Source organism: Heliangelus exortis, chromosome 16 (assembly GCF_036169615.1).
Source record: "Heliangelus exortis chromosome 16, bHelExo1.hap1, whole genome shotgun sequence".
Taxonomy (NCBI): domain Eukaryota; kingdom Metazoa; phylum Chordata; class Aves; order Apodiformes; family Trochilidae; genus Heliangelus; species Heliangelus exortis.
In genome coordinates this window covers 9,448,109-9,466,421 of record NC_092437.1, presented here as the reverse complement: position 1 = coordinate 9,466,421, position 18,313 = coordinate 9,448,109, and the positions used below count along the sequence as shown (strand labels likewise).

Below are 18,313 nucleotides of genomic sequence, written 5' to 3'. Positions count from 1 at the left end.
GTTGATCCCTTTCTAATGACAGTAAGGAGGACAGTGTATTTAGTTCAATCTATCAGGCTCATAACTATTGTACTAACAATATCCAAGATATCCTAGAAACTTCAGCATCCCTTTCCTTCAAGCCTTTTTTTATTTGTACAAGTATAAGGCTGCACTAAGAGTGGATCTTGTCAAAATAATGATGCTGTGCCACTGTTCTTTGAAGAGGTGCAGTCAAATGTCTCCTTGGAATGCCTCATATAAGAACCTGGAGAGTGAGTTTGTAGATGAAACCTACACAAATGAAGCCTTTTCCAGTGCTGCATTATCTAACTTTAAGACTGCTGCTCAGGTTTTCTGTTTTAAGTAACAAGTTGTACTCTTAAGTTGGTGTACAAGAAGGAAGGTAGTCCATGGTCATCCAGGGATTTTGGAGTATTATTTGCTTTCTTGAATGGGTCACTTTGCTACCCATGAGACAAAAAAACTGCATTACATAAAATCAAAGGAGAATGATGAAAATTGGTCACATCGATTTTTTTTTTTTTTTTTTTTTTTTTTAAGCAGATTATTTTGTTAATAGGAAGTCCTGACTCCCCAGAGGAAGAATCTACTTTTTCATGATCTGTGATTCTTGTTTCAAGATGGAGATCTTAAGAAAAACAAGGATTTGTGCAAAATCTACTGGGAATGGTCACCTGCAGATAGCTAAAATGTGCCTATAGAATGAGGAACAGACTGGATTTCCTGTGATACCTGTTTGTTCCACAATATTAAAGTACATTCCTGTAACTTGTTTTGGTTTAGGATATAGAAAGCTGATATAAATCCTGTCTGAAAAGACTCAGCTGGGGAATCTGTAGTCAGCAGAGCAGTTATTCTTGTGCACAGTTCTCTGGCCAAATATTAGTATTGTACATCACAGTTAGATGTAGCTGTACTGGGAGTTTCATTACAGTACAAGAAAACTAAAATCCAAACTGATCAAAGTTTGAAAAAGTTGTGTTATGTCCTAAAAGCTAAATACAAATGGTGGAGATTCCAAAAGTGCCTAACTGCAGGAAGGGATAGGATATGTACCACTTCCCTAATCTTGTTCTTTGAAACAACCACGTAATTGTTTGCTGCTTTTATTTTGAAAGTGTGCAAGAGAAACCAACAGATAAGTGTGAATCAATGTAATATCTTCCTTAAGGGCTTCTGTATTTAAGTGATTTTATTTAGATTACGTCTGTTTAAGATCAAAGAAATGCTACTCCAGAGGTGGTTACAAGTCTAAAAATACTGCACTTCATCTCTGTGGCTGTGACATGCTGTATTGCTTCCCTTTACCTGCTGATTGGATACGTACACTTATTAACATCCAGGAACTTATAAGCAAGAACCTGAACATCCCATGGAAGCAGGCTGGGAAAGAAAATTGATTGTTAGAGCAAATTAAAATCCCAAGGGTATTAATTTAATCTCTGGATTAGAACTGAATAAAAGCATACAGATGGTGAATACTACTTATTCACGAGTGTATTTTATTCTCCAACAAGACAAATTATTTTATATACCACTTGCAATATTGCAATGAAACAAAATTGTCTTTGATTAGAAATGAAAAATTTTAATGCTTTTAAACTTTAGTCATAATAGAGGATGGTTTAGATTTTAAATGTGCCGTATTAATGATGCAGATCCTTCATGGAGTATGCTTTCAATACTTGCATCCTCTGCTGCCATTCTTTCATTATTATTTTCAACCCAAAAAGTCTTTTATCTTTAAATGCCTTTTTCCTTGGTTTTTGGTTTATTGTCTGGGTTTTGCTTTGTTTTTAAAAGGGAGATTAGTGCACCCAAAGAAGCCAGTCACAACTCCGTGTTAAGGGACAAAACCTTTTACTAGAGTTCACATCAAAGCACAAATGCAAAATCTGTTTGGTGGCAAATGAGCATCTCTACAGACACTAATCCCCATTCCTCAGTTTTATCATGGGTGCAATCTCTCCAGTTGCTGCTGTTACCATGTTAAAGCCCACAAACAAGTAGTCACAGTAGGGATATATATTGTGGTCTGACTGGTAAGTATTGCTTTCACTGTTGTTTTTACACAGGAGTTTGGTTTTAGCAAAGAACTATTTAGCTCTTGCCTAGAAAAAGCAATTGGGAAAGGAAGGCACTGAAAAAATAAATTGATCAGTAGTTTGTTTTAAGATTCAGCATAACTGTCTTACAAACTGCCATTGTATTTGCATAAAAAGTTTCTTAATTTCCTTTAAAGCTTGTTAAGTAGATAAGGAGGAGCTTTGTTCTTATATATTAACATATAATGTTGACCCACCAAGTCACTTTCATCACTGAAGTGGATAAAAACTTGAAGAAAAGATGCTACCTCAAACTCACAAAGGCTTATTACATTTAAATAATTGTCTCTTCTAAGCATTCTTAACAATAACTAGAGCTTTCTCTTGTATTGTACTAACTCCAAAGGTGTTGGTTTTAATGACTGTTTTAGCCTCTATTTCTGTGTATGGGGGTGATGCAGAAATCCAGTGCTGCCTTTCATGTAAAAGAGGTTTTCTCATCATCCCATGCTGCCCACCTTGACACCTCCTGATCCCAAGAAGCAGCCAGCAGGGCTTGTGGTACATTCCCAGTAGCAGCTAATTATACACTGTTTAGATGAAGTAAATACTGTTTATCTGCTGAACCAAAGCATTTCCATATGAGTTAAACTGAGAAAGTCCTGTGTTTGAGTTCCTGCTCATGGTTATTTAACATTGTAGTTGAAAAGCTATGGAAGTGGACTAAAACCAGTTATTTTTGCAAGACAGAGAAGGATGTAAATTTTTTAGTTAGCACCACATTGATCTACAAATTTGTCTTTTTGTTCTGTCTCTTTCTGACAAGAGTAGCATCCTATTTCAATGTCTATGTAAAATCCATTTACCAGTGATTACAGAGATTAATCTTTAAGCCATCAAAGTTCCCTTCCCCCTCAAAAAAATGTTTTCTTATTTTAGGTCATATCCTAAAAAAATCCACACCATCTCTAGGCAATATTTGTGTTCATGAGAAAATGAATGTTGGGATCTCTCTGTAAAGAGTGCTTTGTATGTCTGGTGATCCCCAGCTACTGACCTCTAAACTTGCTGTTGCAAACAAGCCCGAAGTTTCTGCTACAGTCACCATGTAGCCATGATGCATTTCTGTCATTTTTGGAAGGAAACCCTTGACAGTCTGTAGGAAGAAAAGAAGAAAAAAAAAAAAAAACAAGGACATAATTTATGTGCAAATAGACCTATTAAACTGGTAAAAATGAATACATGTCCTTGTTTGGGGTCTTTTTGCTGAAACTCAGCTGTGTCATTCAGTCTTCATTTGTTTCTAGTCTTAGCTGCAGGGTAGAAAAGTTCTGGCTCAACAACTGAACAGTTTGTCTTACTGCCCTTTAATCCATTCTAAGAGTTTTGTGTTTTGAATTTTTCTTATTCCAAAAGACCAGTGTGTATGATTTGGCAGCAGCTCAGAAAGATTTTTACCCTTTCAGTGTGCTGTTTTAATTACCATAGTGCTCCACAGTGAATTGCTGACCCAACAATTCAAAGAGGTCTTTTCATGGCTTTCTTGATACATTCTTTCTTTCCTAAATTTATATTACAAATTTTTATGTTGGAAAATTACTACCTCAGTATTGGAGGCATCTGGTGCTGGGTTTTCAGTTTAGGTTATGTCAAGTAGTCATCTGAATTAAAGTTTGGATTTCTTCATATCTTCAAAGCATGTAGCAGCTGGATGCTGGCATGTGAAATATTTAATCATCCCATGAGATTAAAAAAAAAAAAGCAATCTTCAGAAGTTGTTAAACTGTTAAAAAAGGCATGTAACTAACTCCTTAATTTTATCTTCGATTTGGCAACTCTTATACAGAGTAACTGCTGCTACATGACTCATTCAAAGCAAACTGGAGAGGCCCTGCCCAGCCCCCTGTTGCCTGTGGCTGCAGCAATAACCACCTGTGCAAGAAGGTCCTGCAGGAGATGTGTATCTTTTGTACAAAAGCCCTGTGTGCAAAATTGGCAGTGAAGCAAAACTTGGACAAGCTGGCTGCTCTGCCTAGCAATGCCCTGTGGAAGAGATCACTCTGCAAGCAAAAATCATGTAAAACTGGGACTTGAGTGTGTTCTGACTTTTGCGGCCTCTTGAAAAGCTTCCTGTGTTCAATGTGTCTTGACCAAATAGAATAAAACCCAGTGAAATCAAACAAATTTGACACTAAATGCTGCTGCAGCTGTTTAACATCCCAGACCTTCCCATTTTCCTTTCTGTGCCAAGCTAGGCCACACAAATCACATTTACAATTCTTTTTGCATTGTACATGTGACATGGGCTTGTAGTGTAACAAGATTAGTTTTCCCTGTAATCCTCTTAAAATGTCCTTCCTTTGATTGTCTTTTTATCTATTGGTGTTCTGGAACTTGGATTAATGGGATTGAGATTTATTCCACAAGTCCATCTTGATAAGCTGCTTTCAAGAATTAGTTGCCTACAAATGCATTTAATTTGGAAAAAGCATTTTAATGGTAGCTGAATGTTATGCTAAACATACTATAAGGTCTATATATGTATTTACAGTATGTAGATACTACTAGACAAGGAGGTGAGTAAAATGAGATGGGCTTACTCATTCAAAGTGTCTAAAATATCTTGTGGCTTCTCTAGGTTGATTTGCAGAGCCTCAGCTGTGTGCTTGCAAGCTAACCCACAAACTGACCATGTGCCTTTTCTTGTACTCATTTCAAGCATCATCCTTGAACTACCCCTTCTATTGGTCCCACAGGATGTATTCACCTTGCTTCCTCTGGTCACCAAATCCCTGTTTAATTAGTAGGACTGATACCAAAGTAACAGCTGGTTTCCTGAAGCACTGATATCTCTTGTAAACACTTCATAAACTCAAGAGTGACTGAACTGCTCTATCTGGTGCCTTGCAATAACTGTATTTATATGTGTGTGTATTTTACATGTGTGTGTATTTTATATGTGTGTGTATTTTACAAACAGAAAATTCCAAAGCATGAAGCAATCACGTGATTTTGAGGTAGCCTAGACCAGAGCTGCTTATTGCAGAACTCAAGTTGTTCAACTCCTGCATTTAGCCCAAAAGACTGTCCTGATGTAGAACCAGTGTATGGCTTTGCACCTACCCCTACCTCTTTAGTTTTGACTCCATTTCAAACTCATCTCTTTAGTTGGTCTTATTCTAGTGACAAAAGCTCCTACCTTTCCCAGGAGGTGCTGGATGGGTCATGGTTGCAGAACATTTCTGAATCATATTGGGGCAGCCCTGGCTATACAGCAACCACCAGTGATGGGTTAAATGCTTTAAATTCTGTGCTTGTCTGACCTTTCTCTACAAGAATAGATGTATGCACTGTGTGCAAGAGCATAGGACATGAAAAATACCTCCAATGTGTATTCAGGGATATCATGTGGCAGATCACCAGATATGGATGACTGGATTCATGCCCTATTTCCAAGGTGAAGTTATAGCTAAAAAATCACCACACAACAGCAATGCCTGAGTGATATGCCACCCAGTTTAAGACACATCCGTTGATCTCTATTAATCGGTGGCAAATTATTTTATACAATGTAATTTGCCTGTCTATGGCCATCTAAAAGAAGAACAACTGCTGCTGTGATGTTTCCCAAAGAGCTGTAGGCATCCCGCCAGTGACACAAACCTAGGCTGCAATACCTGAATCAACTGTTTGGGGGCTCCTGCTCTGGATTAAGGCTGGATGTTACCATTTGCACGTGCTTCTGGACAAGTCCCAAAACACCTCCGAACCCTGTATTTTTCTTTCTAAGAAGAAAACAGAGAGAAAATTAAATTTTTAAATCCATCCTCGCCCATCCCATCCAATACTGTTAGTCGATCGGTGCCTCAAGGTAGGGGCAAACACCATTTGCCCGGTTTCAATCTCTGGACCTCCCTCGCAGTGACACTGTGGACCGGGACCCGAAGCGGCGGGCCGGGCAGGAGGCCTGCAGAGGCGGGGACGGGAGAACGGACGGCACCGACGTACCGGCCGCCCCTCATGAAAGCCGGGCACAAGAACAGCGCTGGTGCGGGCTGCGGGCACTAAAGGCGCGTACCGCCATGAGGTGAACGGGGCCAGGGAGCTCGCCTAGCGCCTCGTCCTCCCCTCAGCCGCGAAATGGCGGCCCGGCCCGGGCGTACCTCGCACTACCTTTCCTTCACCGCCTCCGACCACGCCGGAGTGAGGAACTGACAACACACCACACCGCCTCCCTGAGAGCGGAGGACTCATGGCCGGGGGATATGTGGCGGAAGAAGGCAAAAGACGAGGGAGGAGTGCAAAGGCGAGCAGAGCTGAGGGCGGCTCCCACAGGCAGCCCGAGCGGCCCCGCCCAAGATGGCGCCGGCCCCGCCCCCCGCCTCTGCGTGGGCCGGTCCGGGGCGGGTCCCGCCGCTCCTATAAAATGCCTCGCGCGGAGTTCTGCGCCCTCTTGTTCCGGCGCGGCTGAGGTGGGTGCGGGTTCTACCCTGGTGTCTGGGGGTGGTGGAGGTGTGGTGGCTTTCTCCCTTTGCCCCTCCCTGGTGGCTGTTTCTGCCTGAGTTGCCTTGTGGCCGCCGCCAGGGCCGCCTCCCTCTCTCCCTCCCCGCCGGCTGAGGGAGCGGCCAGGGCCGCATGGGCTGGCGGCATGGCCGCCTCTGTCCGGGCTCACTCTCTGGAGGCCTGTACCCAAGATCGTCTTTTCAAGGCTCCTGTGGTATTCCTTGAGGAGCGGCTGCTCGGCCACCTTTGCCGGGAAGTTTTTCCATGAGCTCCCCCGGAGCTGCCGGCAGAGGCGGGATCGTAGCGGCTGAGCAGCCGCTGTACCCCCGGGGACTCGCTGGTGTAGTTGATGACAGTTTTTTCCCCGTCAGAGCGACAGTGTTGATTTCTCACTGTTAAAGCCAGGTCGTGTCTGATGCACCAGCGGGAAGCGCCGCTGTGTCCCGTCCGCTCGGTGCCCCGCCATTAACTGCTCCCTTCGGCTTCGCTCTTAGGGCGCTGCAAAGGCAGAGGGTGCGGAGCCCCTGGCAGACCTGGTGCGGCGGGGTCAGGAGAGCGATGGGGGCAGCTGCCTGGTTTGTTCCGCGTTGCCCGAGCCTCTGGCAGGTGGGAATTGTAAGTCCTTAAAACAGCTAATGTCTAATTACGAACGTGAATACATATATGTATATATATATATTATTTTTCAAAAGACTTATGCACTCGCTTCTGCAGGGCTTTGCCACGTGGTGTCCCTGGAGCCAGGTCAGATGCGCGGGTTTGCCCCCTAGTCCAGACACTGTGGAGCTGACAGCAGAGGGGGTTTTCTTCTGGCAGGAGTTTCACAGCCAGACCCTTTGTGCCTCGGCTCTCCCAGTGTGCAACGTGGCAGCTCAAGGAAGGAATCTGCAGCCTGGGGAAGGCGGTGGGGTGGCAGCTCCGAGCCCTGGCAGGTGCCCGGTGACCGCAGGGCTTGGAGACACTGCAGCCGTGGCAAGGGGCAGTGCTGGCCTGGCTGGCGGGCCCGTGGTGGAAGGGGCTGGGTCTGGAGCTGGCCGGCCCTGCCCCTCGCTGTTTAGATGTGCAGGGGGCATGGCTGAGCTGGTCCTGCTGCCGGGACTCTTCACACTGTGTGGTCTTTGCTGCGGTGCCACCGCTCCCCTTCCCGCCCAGAGCTGCGAGCCTCGCGTGGCCACAAAGGCCGGGCCTGCAAAAGTGCATAACCTGCTGCCCCTGCTTGCCTTATGCTCTTCATCTGTCCTGGCTGATGCTCTGCTGCAGAAGTGTTGCACATAAGGCTTTTTTTCTTAAAATTTTTGCACGTCCTCACGTGCCTGTTGAGCATGTTGGCCACCAAGCTCTTTCTGAGGGGGAGTTTTCATTGAATTCCTTACTTCCTCAGCCCATGGGTCTGTCTGGGGGGAGGTGGGAATGTGGCACAGCTCTGCTGCAAAAGTGTTGCACATCAGGCTTTTTTTCTTAAAATTTTTGCACGTCCTCACGTGCCTGTTGAGCATGTCGGCCACCAAGCTCTTTCTGAGGGGGAATTTTCATTGAATTCCTCACTTCCTCAGCCCATGGGTCTGTCGGGGGGAGGTGGGAATGTGGCACAGCTTAAGTGGACTCGCTGGTGTGAGTGATGACAGTTTTTTCCCCGTCAGAGCGACAGTGTTGATCTGTCACTGTTCAAGCCAGGTCATGTCTGATGCACCAGAGGGAAGTGCTGCTGTGTCCTGTACTCTGGCAGGGCCCGGTGCTAACAGTTTCCTTTGGCTTTACTCACAGGGTGCTGCAAAGGTGGAGGGGGTGTTGAGCCCCTGAGGAACCTGATGTGATGGCTGTTACTGGCAGTGATAAACTACATGATGAGGGCAGTTGCCCAGTTTGTACCACCATGTCTGAACCTCCAGCAAGTAATGATGGTAAGTCCTTTAAGTAGCTGTTAAACTTTTAAGTTAAATTAAATTTCAAAAAAAGGAGGAAATATCATGAGAGTTTTGCATTCTAAAGTCTGTCTGTAGACTTTCAGTATTAGTATAGATGGTGCAAAGGTGAAAGCAGAGAGGTTTTCCTCATACAGAAGCCTTGCAACAATGTTTTTTGTGCCTCTTGTTGCTCCTATTCTAGTATGTCAAATCTGACAGGTGTAGCTAGTGAACAGGATCCAGCAGGACAAGGAATCTGCAAGCCACAGGAGTGCAGGCTGAGCTGGACCAGTTTGGTGTTTTACACCTCTGTCCTGTGTGTTTCCTGATGGCATTGGGTTCAGAGAGCTCATTTAGAAAATACTCTGCATGCAGACCTGGGGGTGATCATCTGCTCAGCAGCTGTTCCCACAGTGAGTAAGAGACAGGAACCATCCAGCTGAAGTGTACCCCTTTGGAAGAGGGATGCTGTTCAGTCTCTCCTGCCCTGCCCATTTTTGGCCAGTTTGGTTGTGTGAGTTGACTGCAGATGTTCAGTGTTCAGAGATGGCCATCTGTGTGCATGGCTTTGCCACTTCCTCTGCCATTATTTCACTCATTCCCCATGGATCTGTTGGGGGAGGCTGGGCTGTGGCTGTGAGTGTACAGCCACCCAGCTGCTGGGGGCTTGCTGGTGTAAGTGATGACTGAATTTTTTCCCCGACAGAGCGACAGTGTTGATTTCTCACTGTTAAAGCCAGATCATATCTGATGCACCAGCAGTGAAGTGCTGCTGTGTACCAAAGACTGGCAGGGCCAGGTACTAACTGTTCCCTTTGGCTTTACTTGTAGGGTGCTGCAAAGGCAGAGGGGGTATTGAGCATCTGGGAGATTGGATGTGATGCCTGTAGCTGACAGTAATAAATGGTGTGATTAGGGCATTTGCCCGGTCTGCTCCACCATATGTGCCCCTCTGGCAGAGGAAATGGTAAGTGTTTGATCTACTTATGTTCACTGGTTTAAATAAAAACCAGAAAAACCAGCCTTTTGCAGGGGTGTTGCTTCTGGAATGCATTGATCGGATAGGTCTCCAGGATGCTGGAGATTTGGCAGATGTGTAGATAAAAGCATTGCAGTGGGGCCCTTCTAAGTGTTGGATCTGAGTATAAATGCCTGTTAAAATAATAAAGTTTCCTTTTACCACCTTCTGCAGGGGTTAATGTCTTACCAGCTTTTATGAACATGAAGAGTTTTGAAATATAAAGCCTTCTGGGCAGCTGAAGAGTGTCCTTTTCCCCAAAAAATTACCAATTCTGATGCAAATTTCTGGTTTAGCCAGTTTGATTCCACAAATGCAAGATTATCCAGTTCTTGTAGCTGTATGTTGAGGCTACATGCCAATGACCTGATATTACAGAGAAGCTACATGTATGCTGCATGCTTTGAAGGCAGCACTGGAGGGTGCTGTCTGCACATATCATAGTAACACTGATTGTGTAACACTGTCTGGCATGTGTAAAAGACTTGGGGATCAAAAGTGAAATTGCTTTCAGAAGATCTCAAGTAAATAGCAGAGAGCTCTGACAGCTTTCCATTAATCTTTTAAGGGCATAAGCAGATCTTTTTTGGTTTGCCCCATTTAAGCATTGTTGTAAGAAAGTGCTTTTTACAGACTCGGGGAGCTTTTCTTCATATTTTTCTTCCCTCCTTGCCCCCCTGAATGGGAGGTTCTCAATGCCTTGGAGAAGTGTGGACAAAAGTCAGCTTCTAGCAGTGTGTCTTTTAGCTAGACAGCAAGTGCTTTTCATGGGTTTTCCTCCATTTTTTAGTAGAAGATGAATGATGTGACATTGGTAAACATGGCTGAATCATTGGCATTTTACTAATGATCTAGAAAGTGTGTTTAACAACTTCATAAAAAAAACTCTTACTGTCACTGGATTCATTCAGGCTACAGCCTTGTGTTGCTGTGCAGGTGCCTGTTGTGCAGCTGTTGTCATGTTCAAGAGGCTGAAATCTCCCTAGCAGCCTGTGTCTAAGCATAAATGTGACCTTCCTATATGGCTATTCTTGAATTCAGAACAAGTGAGTTAGTGGTCTGTGTCAGATGGTAGAGCTGGACAAACATGTCACTGTGGTACTCTGCTCAGTCAGCTCCTGCAGGCTTTTATCAAGTACTACAAAAGCTCCCACAAAACAATTTTTAGAGTGGATCCTGTTTGGAGTTCCTGGTAGTGAAGATTTTGCTCTTTGCAGAGCAGCCCTTGCCTAATGGTTTAAAGGGGGGATGGGATTTGAAAACTGCATATTGGCTGTTCGTGGTAGAGTGGACTGATAAAATGTTGGCTGTTTTCTTGACAGGTTGAGGTTTGCCAGAAGTTGTCCTGGGACCTGCTGTGGTATCAGTGTACTTAGCAGAAAAGTGTCTTCTACTAATGATGTCCCTCTTCGTGCTGCTACCTGTGATCCTTGTCTAAGCTACAGCATCCACATCACCCTGCAACAGATCTGGTCTTTTCTCAGAGCTAGCAGGAGTGATAAATGGGTGTCTGGCCAATTAACAGACAGAAGGAGTTTGTATTTTTCTTTCCCTTGGTATGAGGCATTTAACTATGATGGTTTGGGGAACTTGCTGCATATTTAATGTAGTTGAATGCTTTTGTCTGTAAGGCCTGCATTAACCACCTGAGAGCTAATGTTGTCCCACCACAGTCATTAAAAATAAGGAAGCTGTTCATAAAGAGACCAATTGCCAAGTATGTGACAAATGCTCTCCCCTGTCATCCAGAAATCTTCAATGTGTCACTGCCAGTCTGTGAAGTGGGGAGGGGGCATCCTGGATGCTGCAGTGCAGTGTGCATTTTTATACTGTTAAGAGCTTCTTTTTAATAAAATCTGAGTACTGTGTGAATTCAGCTGGTGTATGCTCTTCACATGCCTGGGACATCAAATTTGTTCTGATTGTTTTTAGGAGTTGAGTGGTGGCAATGCTACTGTGAAGTGCATAAATACATAAAGCTGCCTGCTGCCTCAAGCTCTAGGAGGAGGGGGTCTGATCTAATAGTAGTTTCACATATCCTGAAGTGAAAGTGCTTAGCTGAGACTTGTGGCTGCTGCTGTGCTGCAGGAAGCATCACTAGGGCACAGTTCTCTACATGACAGCTGTGGGTGCTGAAGGCCAACAACAGGTCTGTCTTCTGGACTAAAGGGAGGAGTGACTGCACTTTGTTGTACAGCTTTAAATCCAGTGTGAGGAGTGGCTGGTGTAGACCATGATTCAGTGAAGATTTTGGCTGACTTAAGGGTGTAAATTAGCATGTTCCCAGGTAAGTCACTGGTATTGCAGATTCTTATGAGTCTCCCAGAAAAGACAGCAGTCTCAGAAGGAAAGGAAGCTGATGTCAGCTTCTTTAAGTATTTGGATGTTTCCCTGGCAGCATGTTCAGCTAGCAGGAATGACTGCTTCTGGCTAGAAAGCTTTAGTGACAGCTGTTCATTCAGATCCTGCAGCCTTCCCCTGGATGCTGTTTGACAAGCTTCCAGGCTTGCAGAGCAGGAGAATTAAATAGGGTTTGCACCTAAGTGCTAAAGTGGAGAATCACTGAACAAGTGGGAGCCTAAGGCTTTCCTAATCCCCAGTTTCCTAACACCAGACCCCTAGGATGTATTGCTTCCTGTACCTCTAACTTTCATACACCAGACTTGCTGCATGCATCTGGAGTCAATAGGGATGAGAAATTTGTGTGTCTGCCTTTGCTGTGTGACCTCTTCATGTGTAGAAGGGTTGAATGAATGGGTGAGTGTTCTGCAGGGAGGGAGAAGGCATTTTCCATCTGCTGTGCCCATTAGCCTTGCAGTCATGAGTGGTGTCTGTGTGATGCAGTCTAACAGACCTTGGCAGATGCCCCATGCATTTGTCTGGTAGCATTTGTACACCCCAGTGGCAATGCAAATGAAGTAAACAGCCCCTTCAGATTGAACTGATGTGAAGAGTGGGATGTGTAGCAGCCAGCAGTGTCTCAGCAGGTTTAGATTCAACCTCCAGGCCTAATGATGGAAGTAGCTGCTCCCCACGTGCTGCTGTTGGGAAAGAGCACAGCAGGTATGTGCATTAGGGATGGGGTTAAACCAATCCCCTTGCAGCCTCAGGAGGTTCCTGAGGAGCAGAGCCACCTGGCAGCTGTGGAAGGTTGCTACTTCTGGGTCGTATTTGATAAATGCCAACTGAGGGGGTTGCTGTCTGGGAACTGGGGGCACATGCAGGGGCTGCAGTGAGCTGGCTGGCCCAGCAGTGAGACTTCAGCTTGAAATAGCTGAAGGGAAAGGTAAGGCATGAATAACAGGCTGAGGAAATGCTATTCTTTGCTATGAAAGGAATTACCTCCTGCAGGATCTAAAGTATTGAAGTTTAAAGAAAAACCACCAAAACCATTTAAAGTATTGCAGTGTTATTTCTGTGATAGTAACAGCCTAATTAATACTCTTAAGAACCGGATGTTATTTACAACAACTTCAAGTTAGGAGGATATCTTTGCTACTTAAAAGCATAACAGTTTTGGTTGTCATGGGAGGGGATTTGGTATCTGAACTGATAGTGGCCTTTGGCATGTACGTGTAGTAGGAAAAAGCAATGATGGAAAATTAGCTATTAATCAGCATTTAAAGCAATCTTCCATTAAACTGGGTAGAGATTTTTCTCATCCATTTAATGGAAGCAGCATAATCTCTTGAAGCAACATATTAATATGGGATCATAACTGCTGCTAATATTTTCATAATCTAATGAGCATACCCAGTAGCATGCATACTTCAGGGAGTGGAGAGTGCTGATGGTCCAGTGGGAACTATGAGGACATGGAACATGTAACAAGTCCTTTGCATGTTTTATTACCTCTCCAGTAGTAGCTCAAGTTAGGATTCAAGCACTGCTGCTGCTGCCAATATGCATAGGGTTGGAAAAAATTCTTGTCTGCAGATAACTGATGCAATGTAAGCAACCCTGTAGTCTGGATGAAGGGACAGGGGGATGGAGGAACTGAACTGCATGCAAGGAACTGAGTCTGGAGATCTCTGACCTGGCAGCTGTAGAGGGTGCTGTGTGCATGCATTGTCCAAAGCTTAGTAAGGGCCAGATGGTGTTTCTGCATGAAACTGTCCATTTGTTTGAGTTCTGTGTGTACGTGGTTGGGATGCTTTTGCATTGTCACTGCAGCACTGTGCTGTAATAAATGTATGGACCAGTGGTCATTAGCTCATCTGTAATACCATGAAGTGTGACCAAAGTGGAAACAGACCCTAAAAGTAACATCTTATTTAGAGGAGTAGAGATGGAGAAGGTCTGTACTGATAGGCTTTTGGTTCAAATTTAAAGGAATTTGCAGCTCTTCTACTCAGCTGTCCTTGGTATTTGTTGTCTCAGTACTTGCCTGAGTTCTGCAGGCACTGGGCAGTTTCTGTGTGTCTGCTGGGTGTTTTCAATGAGAACATAAAGGCCAGGAGATAGTTTTGGACAAAGGTTGACTCACACCTTTTTTTTTGTCTGCAAAGAGATCTCCCTTTTATCTCTTGGAGTCTGGCAAAGTATGACAGCATCTCCAGAGCTCATTCTGCTCCTGTGAAATGGCTAAACAGGTTGGTGAGGACAAAGGCAGGATTGTCAGTTCTGTCAATGATAGCAGGAACAGGCAATGCTGAATGTACTCCTCTTAACTTTCTAAAACACTAGTGGGTAGAGTCACTCACTAGGCTGGTATGTTTAAGCAAATGCTTACTTTTCTCAAACAGTTGTTCCTTGGTGCCATGAGCATTTGAGAAGAAAATAGCACAGATTATTTCTGTCTGGTGTTGCTTTCAATAGACATGTTTTCATACAGTGAGAAGTTTAATATTAATATTCCCAAAGACCAAGGCATCTTTTACTTCATGGTAATTATTATATTCTTTTTAGACCCATCTGTTAAGTGGCTGCATTAGCTTATGGGATAGCACCCTTTGCCCATGCTATCTACCAGAGACTGATGGCAAAGCTGCCTTCTAGATTGTTCCATAGTAAATTAAACTGAGGGAAAGTACTGGAGATGGTTGTCTTCACATTGGGGTACTCAGAGGTCTGAAGAAAGTCTCTACTCATCTCTCTGCTCAGTGCTGATGTGAGGCTGGCAGGACTGGATGTAGTCCCTGCTACAGGCCTTCAAGTGACTGAAATGAGCTCAAGTCTTTTATAGGGTGGATGGGAAACACCTGGCACGTTGCAGACAGAAACAGTTGTCTTGTTGATGGTTAAAAATATTCTTTGTGATAGACCATATTTGTGCTATAAGTCAAAGCAACTCTGTTACATTCTCAAGATTGATTTGGGTTCAGAGAAACAGGTTGAAGACCATATCTGCCTGTGTTAGCTGAGAATCTGCCTTATTTCCTTAGTGTTATATTTAGAAAAATGTCCACTGGATTGCCAGCACTGCACTGTGCCTGTCCCTCTGTTCAATTTTGAGTGCTGGGTTGGGTCACCTTAAAGTCTTCCCTCAAGCACTGCAAATAAGCTTGACTTCCTTAGTCTTTTCTCAAAGCAGATATGAAAGCCAGGGGTTGTCCTTATTTCTCTGCTTTGTACAGATTCCCTTGGGCTCATGCACCCTTCCTAAGTGAGGAAGTCCAGGGCCAGAAAGATGTGGTCTTAGGATGGACTTCAGGAAGAAGCAAGGCACGTGCTCCAGTCCAGGCAGGGTGGCAGATGTGTCCTCCAGCCAGATGAGGAGACTCAGCTGCTGTGTGAGGGTGGAAGGGAAGCAGATGCAGCACTGTGCTGTGCTGCTTGCCCAGATGGGTTCCGTGAACTCTGTTCCTGAGAGCTGCTCTCTGAAGCTGGGGCTGGACGTCAGCACCCAGGCTCTGGCCCAGAGTAGCGCGCAGGCTTTCTGCTCCACACCTGATCACATTTCCCTCTCTAGGTAAGCAGATTTTTCTTCTGAAAATTCCAGTGTACTTCCTGTACATTGGAGTGACTTTACTTTTTCTTAAAATCACTTGAATGCTAAAAGTGCTTCTTCCGAGAGGGATAGAAAGGGCTGCGAGGTGCACCACACCCTTCTGCTGGTGGTGTCAGGCGATGCCAATAATCTGATGGGGCGGCAGCACCCAGCACTGCTGAGAGGGATAGAATGTCCTCCATGTCTTCCATAGCCTAAATCTTCTGGTTCTGGGCTGCTCTTTTACTGGAAGAGTGAGGCTTGTGCTTTTGATCCTCCCACAGATCCCGGAATGCTTGCACATGTGTCCAGGATAGAGCCTGGCCTGTAGGGAGCAGCTGACTTCTGGATACCTTCTCTCAGTCAGAAGAAATGGTGAGCTCTGCATTTGCCCTGGTTTTGCAGCTTGTAGTATGTGCATTTTGTGTGCTGCAACAATTGTAGACATTGCCTTACTCCCACCAATTTTTCCTAATTCATCTGGAGAATTTCATGTCCTGCTGATGAAGGATGGGTTTTATCTCAAGCAAATGGTTTCAAACCACCTGCAGGCTCATGAATGTTTCTCTAATTGTTATACATTACACTGGCTTAGTCTCCATTTATGTTTGCAAGAATTTTGCCTACCAAGAGGAGATAAATTCTTTTTTTCCCTGAGATGTAGCACTCATGGGCAAAGGTCTGTCTTGAGAATCAATCAGTTTTTCAGTGGATGTGGATCAGGCCCTTCACACCAGCAGTTCAAAGCAAACTTTTCGTTTGAGCATTCTGTTGCTTTTTTTACAGCAGGATATTTATAGGTGCAATTTTCTTGGAAATCTACAGAGGAGGACTGAATGTATCTGAGAAGTTTTGTTAGTGTTTTGTGTTGCTGTGGAAATGCCTGAGTCGGGCTTGGGAAAACTGGAGGAAAAGGTTGTTGTCAAAGGTGCCAACAGCAATGTGCATCTCCTGTTCGTTCCTAGCTAACCTAAACCTCTGTGTCAGGGACATGCTTCACAACAGCAACATGTTTTGTGCTGCTGGTCATGATCTCCTCCTGTAAACCCTCTTTGTCACTCTGAATTGTGACACATATGCCCTGCCTCTGTTCTCTAATCCTGGGTGATCTGCTTGGTACCAAAGTGATGTTAAAGTCCTCATGAGTGAGATTGCTATCTGTAAAGATAAGTAGCAACATCAGTGGGGGTTAGAGGGATGTTGATGAGTTCTTACATCTCAAAATGAGTTGCAGTGATCTCGTGAATATATTTGAATGCAAACCTGGCATTTTTTCTAGCAAAGCTGATTGAGTAGAGCTGCTGTTACATAGTCTTTTGGTAATTAGAAGGCTTGGTGAGGAGAGATCAACTTCTGAGTCATCTTGTTGGTTTATAAAGTAGATAAAATCTGCTCCTTGCTGCTCTGTTCTTCCCCATTTTTATTTTTTCTTGCCCTGGAGAAAAGTACTTGCAGAAATAATGCAGAACAGAGGGAAGCACAGCTGGGTTACTTCACTGACAGAAAGCAGAATCAGGCATCCGTGTGGCTTCCAGACTTGTGGCAGAAGTGCTGGGTGCAGGGTTCACCATGCTGTGTGAACTGGATGCAGGAGGCAAAAGGGTATCCCAGCCTCTTGCTCGGGAGATATGATGTGACCTTTCTGGGTGGCAAATGGGTGCTTCTCTTACTCTGTGTTGCAGGATGCTGGAAGTGGTATTGGTGGCTTCTTCCCCTCTGCCGTTCTTTTTTTGTTTCTCTTTTTTTCTTTAAACATAACAGAGGGGGCAGTGTTTACCAGGAGCTGCTTTCTTCCTCTCTGAATTGTGACAGGGAATCTGACAAGGGCACCCATCCATGGATGAGACTAAGGATTTTCCCTCATGCTGAAGAGGAAATCTCACCCTTATCTGGCTATTTTCAGGTACTCCCTGTGTCTGATGATGGGAGTCTGTCCATCCCAGCATCGTTCCCCAACTGTGGCTCAGGAACTGAGAGGAGGAAGACAAAGCTGCATGGGAGGTCTACAAGGCTGATGGGAGACAGGATCTCTCAGTCCTTCAGGAATCACTGGGTTCAGCCATGGGTGAGTGGCTTGTTGGTGAGTTGTGGTTTCCTGTAGGTTTGCCTGATGCTTAAACCTGCACAGGATCTCTGAGAGATGGTGGGACTTGTAGCCCTGTAGAGAAAATTGTAGGGATGGAAGTGTTTGGATGATTTAACAGGTTTTATTGATCTTTATTTTCCTCACACTGGAGCAAAGACCTCAGGAACTGGAACAGTCATCCCCATGTCCTGTCAGATCTGTATGTGCACGGTGCTCTGGTTCTTGCTTTCTGTGGATATAACTCCCCAAAGTTGCTGTCAGAGTTATTTGAGAGTTGTCTAAAACAGATCAGTTGGCAGTCTAACTTTTCCTGATGAAGAAAGAACTCATTTCAGCCCCTTTGGATCATGTTGCAAAGGACTGTGTCCAACTGGACTGTGCAGTCCTGGTAAGAGAGGTTATTTCTCAGCTTCTGTGTATCTATGGTAATAGCTCAAGTGAATCAGGTACTTGATTGTCCATGTATCTTTGCATGAACAGTGAAATATTTACCAGGAAAGGGCATGTGTAAGGGTGATTCTGAGGTTCACCAGTTGGAGCCAGCTGTGTGTGTCTGTCTCTAAGTGTCTGTGACCAACCTGCTTGTTCAAAGTGTTCCTTCTGTACTGATGGAGATCTGAGATACAGAAAGGGGGGGGGGGGGGGGAGAAAGAATGCAATTCATCTCCAAAATAAATATTCTAGATTCATTGATTGGAATAGGAGTGAACAGACCTTGAATGCCTGTAGAAGATTAACATCCAAGGGACTAAGGCTTCATCAGATTCTCTGTCACAAAGGTGTGTGGAGATGGAAGGGGCCAGGCAGTTGTTATGAAATGAGTTA

At 44.6% G+C, this 18,313-nt stretch overlaps 1 long non-coding RNA gene and 3 other non-coding genes across 7 annotated transcripts; all 4 read left to right on the top strand.

Annotated features, from left to right (window-relative positions):
• Positions 1-6,754: 6,754 nt before the first annotated feature.
• Positions 6,755-11,345, top strand: LOC139803560 (uncharacterized). 4 transcript variants are annotated; one of them, XR_011729054.1, is made up of 5 exons: positions 6,755-7,166; positions 7,244-7,483; positions 8,316-8,452; positions 9,287-9,422; positions 10,796-11,345. It is a non-coding gene; the product is annotated as an uncharacterized lncRNA (long non-coding RNA). The 4 variants fall into 4 exon arrangements; XR_011729055.1 differs by having other exon boundaries at positions 6,758-7,166; positions 7,266-7,483; XR_011729053.1 differs by lacking the exon at positions 7,244-7,483 and having other exon boundaries at positions 6,912-7,157.
• Positions 6,888-6,976, top strand: LOC139803792 (small nucleolar SNORD12/SNORD106). The gene has a single exon (XR_011729173.1). It is a non-coding gene; the product is annotated as a small nucleolar SNORD12/SNORD106 (small nucleolar RNA).
• Positions 8,157-8,245, top strand: LOC139803793 (small nucleolar SNORD12/SNORD106). Its single transcript, XR_011729174.1, has one exon. It is a non-coding gene; the product is annotated as a small nucleolar SNORD12/SNORD106 (small nucleolar RNA).
• On the top strand, positions 9,125-9,215 carry LOC139803791 (small nucleolar SNORD12/SNORD106). Its single transcript, XR_011729172.1, has one exon. It is a non-coding gene; the product is annotated as a small nucleolar SNORD12/SNORD106 (small nucleolar RNA).
• Positions 11,346-18,313: the final 6,968 nt, after the last annotated feature.